The sequence below is a fragment of the Oryzias latipes genome, chromosome 16 (genome assembly GCF_002234675.1).
Source record: "Oryzias latipes chromosome 16, ASM223467v1".
Classification (NCBI taxonomy): Eukaryota; Metazoa; Chordata; class Actinopteri; order Beloniformes; family Adrianichthyidae; genus Oryzias; species Oryzias latipes.
Window position 1 is genome coordinate 11460059 of NC_019874.2, and position 13362 is coordinate 11473420.

Genomic DNA, 13362 nt, shown 5'->3' on the forward strand with positions numbered 1-13362 from the left:
AGCGGTACCGCCCCGTACCCCCTAGCTTATACCAAGAGCTACAGGCGCTCTTAAAAAATATGTTGGGAAGCGGAGTGGTGAGGGAAAGCTCTAGTCCATGGGCGGCACCAATTGTACTGGTGAAGAAGAAGGATGGAAGCTGGAGATTTTGTGTCGACTACAGGAGATTGAACGCACTCACCCATAAAGACGCCTATCCCCTACCCCGCATTGAGGAGTCCCTGACAGGACTGAAGGCAGCTAAATGGTACTCCACATTGGACCTGGCCAGCGGATACTGGCAGGTGGAGATGGATCCTGTCGACAGAGAAAAAACGGCGTTTACCACACCGTTTGGCCTATATGAGTTTGAGCGGATGCCGTTCGGCCTGTGCAATGCTCCAGCCACCTTCCAGCGGCTAATGCAGCGGTGTTTGGGTAATCTAGTCAATGACTCCCTCTTGATTTATCTGGATGACGTTGTGGTTTTCTCCCCTGATTTTAGTAGCCATGTCAAACACCTGGAAGAGGTGTTTGAAAGGCTGGATCAGCATGGCTTAAAGCTGCAACCCAAAAAATGTAATTTGTTCCAGCGCAGGGTGACTTACTTGGGGCACGTCATCAGTGAAGGGGGAGTATCCACTGACCCCTCTAAGACGATGGCAGTGAGAGAATGGCCTGTACCCCAGACTGTGAGGCAAGTGAGATCCTTTTTGGGTTTCGCTGGCTATTATAGAAGGTTCATTCCTCACTTTTCAAAAATAGCAACACCTCTAAATATGCTCACCCACAACACCTCCGGAAAGAAACCCACTCCAGTGACTTGGACTGAGCAGTGCCAGCAAGCTTTTGACAAACTGAAGCAGGCCTTGCTGAACGCTCCTGTTTTGGCTTATGCTGATTTCTCCCAGCCTTTCAGGTTGTACACGGACGCAAGCTTTGAGGGCTTGGGAGCAGTGCTGGCTCAGGTTCAAGACGGGAAGGAGAGAGTCATTGCATATGCAAGCAGAAGCCTTCATCCCACAGAACGCAATGACCAGAACTATAGCTCGTTCAAGCTAGAGCTGCTGGCATTAAAGTGGGCAGTAACGGAAAAATTTAAGGACTACTTGTATGGCTCTGAATTTACCATCTTCACAGATAACAATCCACTTGTGCACCTGGAGACGGCCCGGTTGGGAGCTGCGGAACAACGCTGGGTGGCTCAGCTTGCAAATTTCAGGTACACAATTAAATATCGTCCTGGTGTACAAAATAAAAATGCTGATGCACTTTCCAGGCTCCCAGAACAGAAGTCAGATTCCTCAGCATGGGTGGTGCGAGCAGACGCAGATGAGTCATGGCAGGAGCGACAGGCCAAGGACAAAGATCTGTCACAGCTCCATGAACAGAAGAAACGGAGACTCTGCAGACCTGAGGTGTGTGAGGATTCCTCTCTGTATCAAAAGGGACTGATAAAGGAATGGGACAAGATTTTCCTAAGGGATGGTGTCCTGGGGAGGGAATGGAAAGAGCCAGGTTCTGGACTTGCCATCTTCCAGGTACTCATCCCCAAACAGGAAACGAGGGACATCTGGAGGACGTATCATGAGGACATGGGTCATCCAAGCAGCGAGAGGACCTATATGGCCATTCGACAGCGCTGTTACTGGCCAGGGATGTCACAGGATATCGGGGTCTGGACGGATTCCTGTACACAATGCATCATCAATAAAGCTGGACCATCTGGGAGGGCACCCCTCCACCCTATCTGCACATCATACCCCTTTGAGGTCGTTGGTGTGGACTACCTCTCCCTAGGCCGTCCAAGTGACAGGTACCAATACATCCTGGTAATCACAGACCTGTTCTCAAAGTATGCTATTGCAGTGCCCACCAAGGACCAGGCCGCAGACACTACAGTGCGGGCCTTATATGATCACCTGATCCATACATTTGGTTGCCCAGAACGCATTTTAACAGACCGTGGTGCCGCCTTTGAATCTTTACTAATGAGCCAATTATGCCAACTCTATGGATGTGAAAAGAGCCGTACTACAGCATACCACCCACAAGGTAACGGAGCTTGTGAGAGGTTCAACCAGACGCTCCTAAGACTCTTAAGCTCCCTGGGTGAGAGGCAGCAACCAGAGTGGCACAGCAAACTGCCTGCTTTGGTTCAAGCATACAACAATACAGTCCATAGCACTACGGGGATGACTCCACATTTCATTGTTTTTGGAAAGCACGCTAGGTTACCAGTGGATTGGACAACTGGCCTCCACCCTACCGTTGAGAAAAGCACCTTGGAAGGGTGGGTGAAGCAGCATCATCATGCCCTTAACCAGGCATATCAGGCTGCCAAGCAACAGTCTGAACAAAGGAGAGAACAGGATCAGACTCGCTACAATCGAAAAGCAAGATTGCGACCCTTGCTCCCAGGAGAGCGTGTCTTGATCCGTAACTTCCGCAGGAGGGCCAGGGGGAAGCTAGCGCCAAGGTGGACCCCAGAGCCATTCGTTGTGGTGAACCAACTAAGAGAAGATCACCCAGTATACCTTGTTCGCCCAGAGGGTAAGGAAGCTCCCACACGCACAATTCACCGTAACAATCTGCGTTTGTGCCCTGTTGACATGGTGCAGGAAAATCCAGGGCTTCAGGAGTCAGAGAGGCCAGTGATGCAACCGGACAATCTGCCACCTCCTACCTTGTGGCTTCCCAGGCTGGTGCTTAGCCAAAGAGCACCCGAAGACAAGGATGGACACCAGGCTGAAATGCCCCAGCAGGCTAGACCACCTGACCCTCCAGAAAATTCAGCAGTTTGTGAGGGGGCTCTAGTACGCCGTTCCCAGCGCCCCAATATTGGCATGCCTCCTGTAAGGTACAGTGAGTAATTGGCCGAGACGACCAATGTTAAAGTTGGGGGGGAAAATGTCGGAGGGTTTACCTTTTTTTCCCAAATTTGGTGCATGCTTTGTTTGTTTCTTTGTTTTGTTTTTCTGTGTGCGGTGATGTTTTGGTTTGCTGTGATTTGGTCAATTATTACCGGGTGGAAGGACTTACAGGGACAAAAAAAGGACTAATTGGGAAACCCCTCCCCAACCCCATACGATTGGCTGTGGGCGTCATGCCCTCTCTTAAAAGCCAGAGGGCAGGCGAGAGCAGGAGGACGGCAAAGCTCCGACAAGGAAGGACGGCAAAGCTCCGACGAGGAAGAGCCTGAGAGAAGGAACTGCACGGAGACCCAGCAGAGCTACACGGAGGCGCGCTCACTGGAGGAATTCAAACATCCGAGGCAAGTGAGGACTTTGACGGGATCGGTAGAGAAGAAGACGAGCCCTGGACGTGACGCGCTGTGTGGGAGGAACTATTCAACGCGATTTCTCAGCTAAGTAAAGGAACGTGGCACTTTTAACTCTGGAGAGAGAGTGTGTCCAGACATTGTTGTAGTGCTGAGAGTAAGGACGTCTCTTTACATCCTCAGTGAACGTCGCAGGGCCAAAGGCTGCAACTAGAGGAGCTGCGCTGGACCTGTCTACACTGAGCTCTGCTCCTACCAGATTCTTCCCTCTTAAGACTTAGTTGGGATTGAAAGCTCTTTTTAATTTATTTATTTGGACTGCTGATCCAGCCTTACCGTTTTTTAAAACTGTTTTATCCTGGTGGATTTTATTATTTTGTTGACTGTTGACCCAGTTGTATTTTTGTTTTTATTCTGACCGATTCTTTTATTTATTTTAGTCTGTTGTCCCATCCGTATTTTTAACCATTTTACTCGGGTTGGGTTTTAACTATTTTTTAAAGATCAAGACTGGACAACTGTATTAATACAACATTTTTCGCTGTATAAAAATTTTTAAACTATACTTTTGCCTGGCATTTTCATTTCTGAACCTTTGGTATCTCTGCGAACCTGACATACTTACCATAGAAATGTCGACCCAGACCAACTTGGACCAACCACTGCTTACTGACGATTTCTTGTTCCAACATGGCAGCGTCCATATCACGAAAAAGGGAGACTGGATCAAATTAAATTGGTTGAAATTGGAAGAAAGTCATTTTTCACGGGTGACATCACACTCACTCAGTTCAGTTCTCCTATACTGTCAATGGTCCCACCTGTCTGTCCTTCTTTTGTTGTTGGAATTACAACAGGAAGGGCAGAAAGGTAGATTTAAAGATGAAAAGCCCATATTTCTTCAATACATCTACCAATCAACCAACCAATCAACAAATCAACAATCAACCAACCAACCCATCCATCCATCCATCCATCCATCCATCCATCCATCCATCCATCCATCCATCCATCCATCCATCCATCCATCCATCCATCCATCCATCCATCCATCCATCCATCCATCCATCCATCCATCCATCCATCCATCCATCCATCCATCCATCCATCCATCCATCCATCCAACCAACCAACCAACCAACCAACCAACCAACCAACCAACCAATAAATCAATCAATCCACCTATCCATCTGACATCATATATCAGTAAGACAGTCAATCTTATTGCCCTTTGTCTTTCATACAACAGCATTGCGAACAAAGTGAAATAGTATTTCCTGGAACCATTAGAGTGACGGTAAAAACAACAAAATAGAATACTAGTAAACACCAATAAATAAATAATAAATAGTAAATAAATCAAAGAGCAACCCCACTCACCCGACTCTCCTGACCCCCAACTACCTTCCATCCATCCATCTAACTCCACCCAAACTTACCTCCATACGCCCACAAAAAAGTTTGCGCAGTGATGTCATACACCCGACCAATCAACAAGTCCACACGTTAATGTCCAGTTCCAATGAAAGCAACAATATCCTAACCACTGATCCAGATTTAGCACTGCCCCCCCCCCCCCCCCAACGCCATCCCATCCCCAAGTCCCAAACACAATCCCAGCTCACGCTTTCAGAAACCTTCAAGTGAACAAGACAACATGTTTGACGCACCTTTGACATGTTTTCGGCATCATTCACAGCTGCTGTGAGGCAAATTCTAACCTAAAAGGGAAAAAAAGAGACCTGCTATATATTTTTTTTAAGATATTTTAGGATGAATCCTTGCTGGTAGCTTTCCTATAAGAGGAGCACACTATTGTCCTCGTTCCTCATGTTCTAGTATAGAGCCTTCGCTGCCTTTTTGTTGTTCTTTTATCTGTTTGGGACAGACCCAATGAAAGAGGGATCAACAAAAGTGCCAGAGGAAGTAAGTGACATTTTTAAGATATATATATATATATATATATATATATATATATATATATATATATATATATATATATATATATATATATATATAAATATATATATATATATATATATATATATATATATATATATATATATATATATATATATATATTATATATATTTATATTATATATATATATATATATATATATTTTTTTAAATATGTCTTAATGTAAGAGTTAGTAGAAACATTCCACTAAACGTTTTTAGTAGAAACATTCCACTAAACGTTTTTTTATTTTGGTTTTGATGTGTTTTTTGGTTGATTAAAAACATTTGAAATCAGTTTATGTCTGCTTTCCAGCCAGTCCTGGGTCTAATATTGTGTGAGTAGTTGTTTGACTTTGAGAGGGCGGGACTCTTTGGAGAGCGAAATGAACTAGGCGCGGCCAAAAAGGAGCCCCATCCATCTATCACACGTGTAGACAAAGGGGGACTCCACAACACAAAGCTTGATGTGCCCTCAACAAACTTTTTTCAGCCCCCCCCTCTACGGCCCACGGGAGCGCGCAGCCGGCGAGCCGCCCCGCAGGTGAGTGCGACTCCGCTTTGCGTCTTTTCTCCTCCTCACTCCTGAAGTGAATTTCCAGTCAAAAGTTGCGGGCTGTAGTTGGTGCGTCAGCGCTCCAAACTTGAACACAAAGCAGGAGACAAGAGGGCGAGAGACATAGAGAGACTGCGGCGGCGAGCAGGGAGAGGGAGAGGAGCGGTCCCCCTTTTCCTTTGTCTGATGCGCGTTGAGGAGAGAAGTTGAGGAGATGCTCAAAGACGCATCTCCACATTAGCCAGTAAAGACCTACGTATGCTGCTCACGATGACTTGTCTTTGCGCCTAAATGTGGGTGAGAAGGAGTTTGTCTTGATTCCGGTGTTTTTTGTGTGAATTTTTCGTCTCTTGGGGATGTTGCAACACTCAAAGACAAAGAAAGAAAGAAAAAAAAAGCCCGGCAGAAGTTTGCGCGTAAAGGATGTTTTAAGCACGCGTAAAAACAGACAAAGTAGCAATTTGTTAACTCTGATGTAATTTGTTTTTTTCCATCTTTTGCTCCATGTTTTCATTTGACAGCGGTGTGTTGTTTTTTTGGCGAAGTTGCTTTTACTGCAGTGTGGGAAGTCAGCACAAAGCCATCAGGTGTAAATTCAAACAAAAGCCTGGTGCAGTGGAACTTTTTCTTGTTGCGCACGAATGTAGAGGATGACCCGAAGAAGTAAAGATGAGCGCAGACGTGGGCGCGTTTACAAACTTCTCAGAGCGTCCTGGAAGCAGATCAACAGGTATTTGACGCTGCTGCGTCTTTGTTACTGTAAGGCTCCTTTGTTCTCAGCCCATACAAAGAACATCGACGGAGGGAAGCGCCTGACCACCCGGATAGAACTTTTGTAACTCTTTGGAGCGAGTTTGTGGAGTTTCTTTATTATATTTAGACATTCATTTGAGAGTTTTAGACTTTCTTTTGTTCTTTTTTAGTCCTTAAATACATTTGGAAGTTCATTTCTTCCCAGAAAAATCAGCTTGAAAGGTTATCTTTCAGTTTAAGGGGAAAGCAATAAAGTATTTATTTAAAAATAGATTTTTCACTGTTTGGCGCATTCTAGCCTTACAATTAGACTTTATATGAGTTAACAAAAGAATTTTGACACTAAATGAAGTGGTTTTCTTTTTAGACTGACATTTCTCATGAGAAAAAGAGATCCGAGCTTTAACTTTACCTGTTGAAACGCTCCAAAAAATTTGAAAACTTCCTTTGTTTGTTAAAAGCTTGAAGTCAGTTACATTGACTGTTGCTTAGTTACAGCCCTCTCATCCTATTTTGACTTTTAAAAAAAAACCTTTTCTGTCTTCAGGTGGGATTTAAACACAGATTAACCAGCGAAAGCGTTCGGTCCTGTGGGAGGTAAAGAGGAAAAAAAAATATGCCGAACTTCCGTGGAGGATGCTCAGAATCACCAATCAAACGAATTTCAAGAAGAGAAGGATTAAGAGAATTCCACTTTTTTAAATTTCTTTTTAGCTTTATCACAGGAGGATTTAGACTTCAACTCCTTATGCAGTTGGATTGCAGCTTTTTTTGTTTTTTGGAAACTTGTGGAGACACTTTTGAGGATTATGAAACCTCTTTGCCGTAAATCTCTCTGGGAGACGCGTCCCAGGCCAGAGCCTCCAGGACAGCAGGATATTGCTTCTCATCTCCTCCTTGGGCCTTTGCACACACCCAGGTAAGATTACTTTTTTAGTGGGACTCGTTCAGCCACTTGTTTTACAAGGCAGGTTCCGCTGCAAACACACATCCTCATGGTCAAACATGACCTCTTCGCTTTTGCTGCAGTTTCCTTTAAAGCAATTTTGTGTTTTATATATGAGCTTATGGGACGTCCAAAGTTTTTGTAAAGAGGGCCAACCACTCTGCCTGCATTCTTTGAACCCCTCTGCCATGTTATACTTATTTCTTCACATAGAACGAGAATGCATGACAAATTAGCATTTTACATTTTTTTACCCAAATTACTGTGAATTTGTGATTTGAAGATCAGAAATAAAATCATGAAATTGTCTGTCTGGAATAAAAACTTTCATTAGCATTAAATCTGGGTTCTGTGACATAAAATGAATGTTTGAAAGCTCGCACATGGATCTAGTCATCAACAAGGATGCATCGGAATGGAGCGGAGCAGGGAGGCGTTGGCCCGCCCACTGCAACTGAGAGTTTTTTCAAACGGCATTTTGTCCGTCTAAAGAAATACTTATCTTCGATTTGTTTTTATTTGTCCTCCAACATGAGAAAAATGCTACAAATTATGTTAAAATCCCCCAAAACAGGATTTCGATTGGAGTGGGTCTTAAAGGCTCTGAAGGTCAAGTCGCCACAGGTTGTTTTACAGGTTTTCAACGGGTCATAACGTCATTTTAGCCAATCACAACCAAGAAATCATGCATACAGGTCTTAGAAAGCGCTGGGGGCTGCATGTTATTGATTTTAGGAGAGGAGCCTGGGCGCTGCTGGAAATTTGACTCATGTGCCGGACTTTGGATGTGCCGTTATGTCATTTTCCGTTTTTTTTCTCTTTCGAAATTAAACTGAAAAGATAGGCAAGTGTTCCCTGATTGAGGTGAATTAATGTCACGAGTGGGTCACTTAAACGGGGGCATTTAAGCGAATTGAAGGAAACCCCACCCTTTGGATATTGTGTTTTTGAAGGACTTTTGTTTAAAATGTAAAAAAAATCCCACAAATTTACTTTTTTATGACATAATACCATGGGGATTATTTCTTTTTCTTTTTATTTTTAATGTGCATCATATGCAACCCCATTTGTGGGTTCTGTTTTGTCATTCCAGTCATTCAGGTTCTTCTAAACAGCGGCGCGCCAAATCGTTTCATCAGTCGAACGGCAGTGTGTGCTCATGTGGGTTCTAAGTTTGAACCATTCAGCTCACTGAGGTGACAGTGCCTGTTGCTTTAAGGCGCAAACACTTATCCAACAACAAACGCTCCTGTGAGAAGGAGGGAAAGTTGGATCCGCTCCTTTCTCTCTCCTCCTCTGCACCCAATGATGTCATTGGGAGCCAATGAGAGCCAACAGCGGCATCCAAGCTCGGCCCCTAAAGCCCCTTTCTTGTGCATGGCAGCCCACATGGTGCTGCAGCATCACATTTTCACCATGCGTTGCTCTGCAGCAGAGATAGGAATGTGGCTCAGGGCTACGCTCTGATGTTAATCTACCGTGTCTGCACAGAAATGAGTTCTCCATCACTGTAAGCAGTCTGTAAGTCTGCGAGGAGGACGCTGAAGGAGCGAGGAGAGCTGACATTTCATTTAAGATTAATTGGCAGACTAAGCACATCAGTCACCAAGACATTTCATTTTAATAACTTAATGAGCAAAATCCAATCAAATAGGACAGATTTCCTCCTATCGGGAGGTTTTATGGCTGTCATTCACTCCCAAATAATATATTTTAAAACAAGAACAGAACAATCTTTCAGTCACATAACACCTCCTATGATGTGCATCAGCCTAAAAAACCTCCTCCAATGTTGTTGCTGTTTTTGAGGCATAAACACAAGCAAAAGCCAGGAAGTGACTGGATCAGAGGGATTCCAGGTAAGCAGACGCTGTGCTGCGTATGTGCAGACAGCGATGAGCCATGGATCTTTAGGAGACGGAACAGACAGAGTCAGAAGGGGGAAAAGTATGCACAGCATTTCTTTCTGATGCTGTCCAGACATGCTGGTATTTCCCATAACCTTTTGTCTGCTTCACTGACTTGTGTCTTTCTGCTCTCCTGGTACAGCGCTGATTAAATCGAGCACAACTACCGCTGGTAAACATGACGTAATTCCCACCAGCATGGGCTTGTTTACATTTAAAATATATGTATATATATATTTACCAGAATCTGCAGCTTTTATTAAACTGCTTATCAATAATGCAAGCCCAATGCAGCATTCCGGATATTTATTTCATACATTTCAATCTATTTGCTTCTAAACCTAATGTCAAAAGGATTTTGTGCTATCTCAGAATCTCACCGATCATCATTTGACTTGTAAAATCGGTCCCAGAGGTCCTTTATTTATGATTATACCGTTTGTAGCCCAAATAAAACAGAACTGTGATGTTTTCTGGAACATAGTTTCTGTAGAGCAGCAAGAGTACCTTAGAAATTAGTCTCTGAGCTGTGCCAATTGGCACGAAGTAAGCCTGCCCTCATTTCCCATCATTTCTTTGTTTTACACACTCTCCCACTAGCTTACAGCACCTCAGAACCCCAACCTAACATTATTGGTGCAACAAAACGGCGAGCGATATCGGAGCTATCCAGCAGTACGGTTTTGAGCCAGATGTCAGCTCAGACGAGCAAAACATGGATCTAGTCATCTAGAGTAGAGCAGGCAGCTTGGGGCCCGCTCAGTGTATTTTCTGCATCACAAATACAATCTCTTTTCAACTGCATTTCTTTGTCTGCTCCTGACACAACGATTTGAACATAGAAATACTGAGAAATGCAGATTTAGGCTTCATTTTCCTTATATTGTCCTCCATCATCAGAAAAATGAAAAATTTTCCCACAATTTCCATCGCAGTAGGTCGGTAACCCTTGTGCTATCCTAGGCACTTTAACATTGGGAGTTGGGTCATCTAGACCCACTAGACAGTGCACTGAACCTTTTATCTTCAATGATTTGTGATCTTCACTGGTGTCCATGGTATCCACCTTTGTCATGGTAGGGAGAACACGTCAATGTAAGGGTGGGGTCATCTAAGATAGCACAAGGGTTAAGGACATTGTTTTTCTCTGGCTCTGATTTTTTTTAACACAATAATGTAATTAAACAGGAGAGGAATCAACAAAATTCTCATCCAGTTTTCATTATCCGTCTTTCTGAGCTGGGCTGCCGTTGTGTAGAGTTGATTAGACTCCAACGCAGTATCAGTCCTGGTGTAACTGATCACCACCATGAGCCTAATTCTGACAGACATCTTCTGGTCACCCTCAGGAAGCCATCAGATTTATTTTTAACTTCTCATTGTTTGTAGCTCGTGGGGAAACGCAAGAACCTTCTCTCAGGAGCCACATTGATAAACTTTATGTGGACGCACTTGGTTTTATCTCCTCTTCATCGAGCAGCAAACATCTAAATATAGAACCACTTTCTGTGTTGGATCAGTCTTTGTTGAACTGATATTAATTTTGCTCCCAAGCATCACTATATCAGTTGTTTTAGGACTTCTGAGGAACGAAAACGTCTTAAGATAAGTGAAGTCAAAATCTTCTTTTAGAATAATTTTGTTTCCTTTTTCTCTCTTACCAGCTGAATTTAGGTTGATCCTCCCTTTGTGGAGAAAACTGAGTCACACAAGACTTCATTCTCTGTCTATGGTAGAGTAAATGACAGTGCAGTGAAAACATTAGGCCCGCCGTCACTAATCGTAACGACAGGCCTAATTCTCCAAGCTACAAGCATTCTGCAGTCATCCTGTTGCCAGCTATCGGAGCTTCGTTTTAACGCTCAGCGGCTGTGGCCACGAGATAAGTCAACGTCCTTTACTGCCATGCTAATACATACCAGCACTGGGGGGGGGGGCGAATAAATTATTTCTTTATGACTGCACACCAGGCAGACTGTCGGAAGAAGGGGAAGGCGAGATGGGAAGCGGCTGCATATGGGAGATGGAGCAGAAAGAGGCTAAACGATGAAATGATGAGATGGAAAGAACAAGGATGCAGAGAAAATAGAGTCTAAAAGCAGAAGAGTTCAAATAATAAAGACTCCGCTTCATGGCCAGCTTTTTTCTGTGGTTGGTGCTTTGCGTTACTGCTACTGCGGTGCAGGAGTTGTTTTGTGTGAAGTGGTCCTTTCAGTTTCTGTGTTAAGGCGTGGACAGATAACTATAGAGTGCTTCTCACTTTTGCAGCCATCAAGAGCATGGTAGTTTATTAAAATCTGTGCCAATATATTGTTGTAGCTTCACCTGCAAAAGACTTGATATGACACTGATTACAGATTGTGGAACAGAAAGAAAAGTTGGTGTATTCCGTGTTTTCCTCACTATAAGGAGCACTTAAAAGCATTAATTATAAAAAAAGTACACCTTAAAATTTGGATGTGCTTGATGTTGAAGCGATTTTGAGAGGTACATGGTGCTCTGTCAAAATGTCAGTCTGTTTGTTTTTTTAATTAGTTGCAAACAAGTTTGAGTGTTATTGTGACTATGCTAAGGTCGCTAACGTGTAGCGGTGTCGGACTGTGTTTTGTTTTCGTGTTACTAATGAGCTTGGGAGTTAGCGCATAGTCACAGTTACTTGTTTAAGGGATATCAGTCTGTTTTTTTACATGTTGGAAACAAGGTTGTGATTTACAGGTGGGCCTGTAGTGAATGCCTAAACGTGGCTAACGTGTAGCGTGTTGGACTTTGGTCATATTAACGTTTGTTTTAGCAAAATCAGTCTGGTCTTTTATGTGTTGCAAATACGGTCGGAAGTTACAGATATTGTGAATATGCTAACGTAGCTAGCGTAGCTAACGTGTGGGAGTGTCAGACTGTGATTTTTTTTTTTACCTATTACTTATGAGGTTGGGAGTCACAGCGTTGTCCCAGTAACATTTATTTAAGCGGTATCAGTCTGTTTTTTTACATGTTGGAATTGTCAAGATTGGGATTTGCAGTATTAGTGCCTACGCCAGTGTGGCTAACGTGTGGCGGTGTCGGACTGTGTTTTGTTTACGTGTTACCAACAAGCCTGGAAGCTAGTGTCTAGTCACAGAGCTAGTGCAAAGTCACAGTAATAGTCACACTGCCACCCTAACGTGTAGCAGTGTTGGACTGTGGTTGGGAGTTAGCGTAATCACATTAACGTTTGTTTTAGCTGTCTGTTTTTATGTGTTGCAAATAAGGTTGGGAGTTACAGGTATTGTGAATACGCTGACTTAGCTAACGTTTGGGAATGTAGGACTGTGTTTTCTTGGAAACAAGATTGGGATTTGCAGGAATAGTGACGCTAGTGTGGCTAACATGTAGCAATGTTTTTTTTTTTTTTTAAACGTGTTGGATCCACTTGCAGATAAAAGATACATTCACATTTTCCTGGCTGGAAAACTGTTCAGCTGGATTGCTCCAATATTGCTCGCCATTTTTGTCGCCTCTCTAAAGTTACCTTGGGGTTGTGAGGGGCTGTAAGCTAATAGGAGAGAGTGTAAACAAAAGGATGATGGGTTATCAGGGGAGTGTTACCTCTACGCCAACAGTCCCGTCCACAACTCAGTGGCAAATTCTGCAGCAATGAGACACAGCAACTCATTGAAATGTGATCGGATGAATTCAGACTCATCAAAGCAATTTTAACGTGATAGACATTGTTTCTCACAATCTAAATGTCATAAACAACAACCATGAAGCAGCATAAAGCAACGCGTTGCTGGATGTTTATAATCATTACGGTCGAATTATAAAGTTTGAATTGGTAAAATTACTGTAAAGGGCAGGACGTCCGTAATTTCTGCCTCTATCTGCCCTCATAATTCCTGACCAATGCCTAAAGAGATCTTTAGTCATGTGATTTTGTTTACAAGCTTTAGTCCGGAACAGGAAAGGCCACTTGATGGCAGTCTGAATACAAACCAAATGCAAGG

At 43.4% G+C, this 13362-nt stretch overlaps 1 long non-coding RNA gene across 4 annotated transcripts in view; it reads left to right on the top strand.

The window, feature by feature from the left end:
- Window positions 1-5626: 5626 nt before the first annotated feature.
- LOC101157968 overlaps window positions 5627-13362 on the top strand; it is a 119528-nt gene continuing 111792 nt past the window's right edge. The window contains exons 1-2 of one of the 4 annotated variants that reach the window (XR_002291942.2): window positions 5627-5761; window positions 7074-7445. This is a non-coding gene — a long non-coding RNA (uncharacterized LOC101157968). Of the gene's footprint in view, window positions 5762-5793; window positions 6504-7073; window positions 7446-13362 lie in introns of those variants that run through there. The other 3 variants (XR_002291940.2, XR_910209.3, XR_002291941.2) reach the window with 3 other exon arrangements.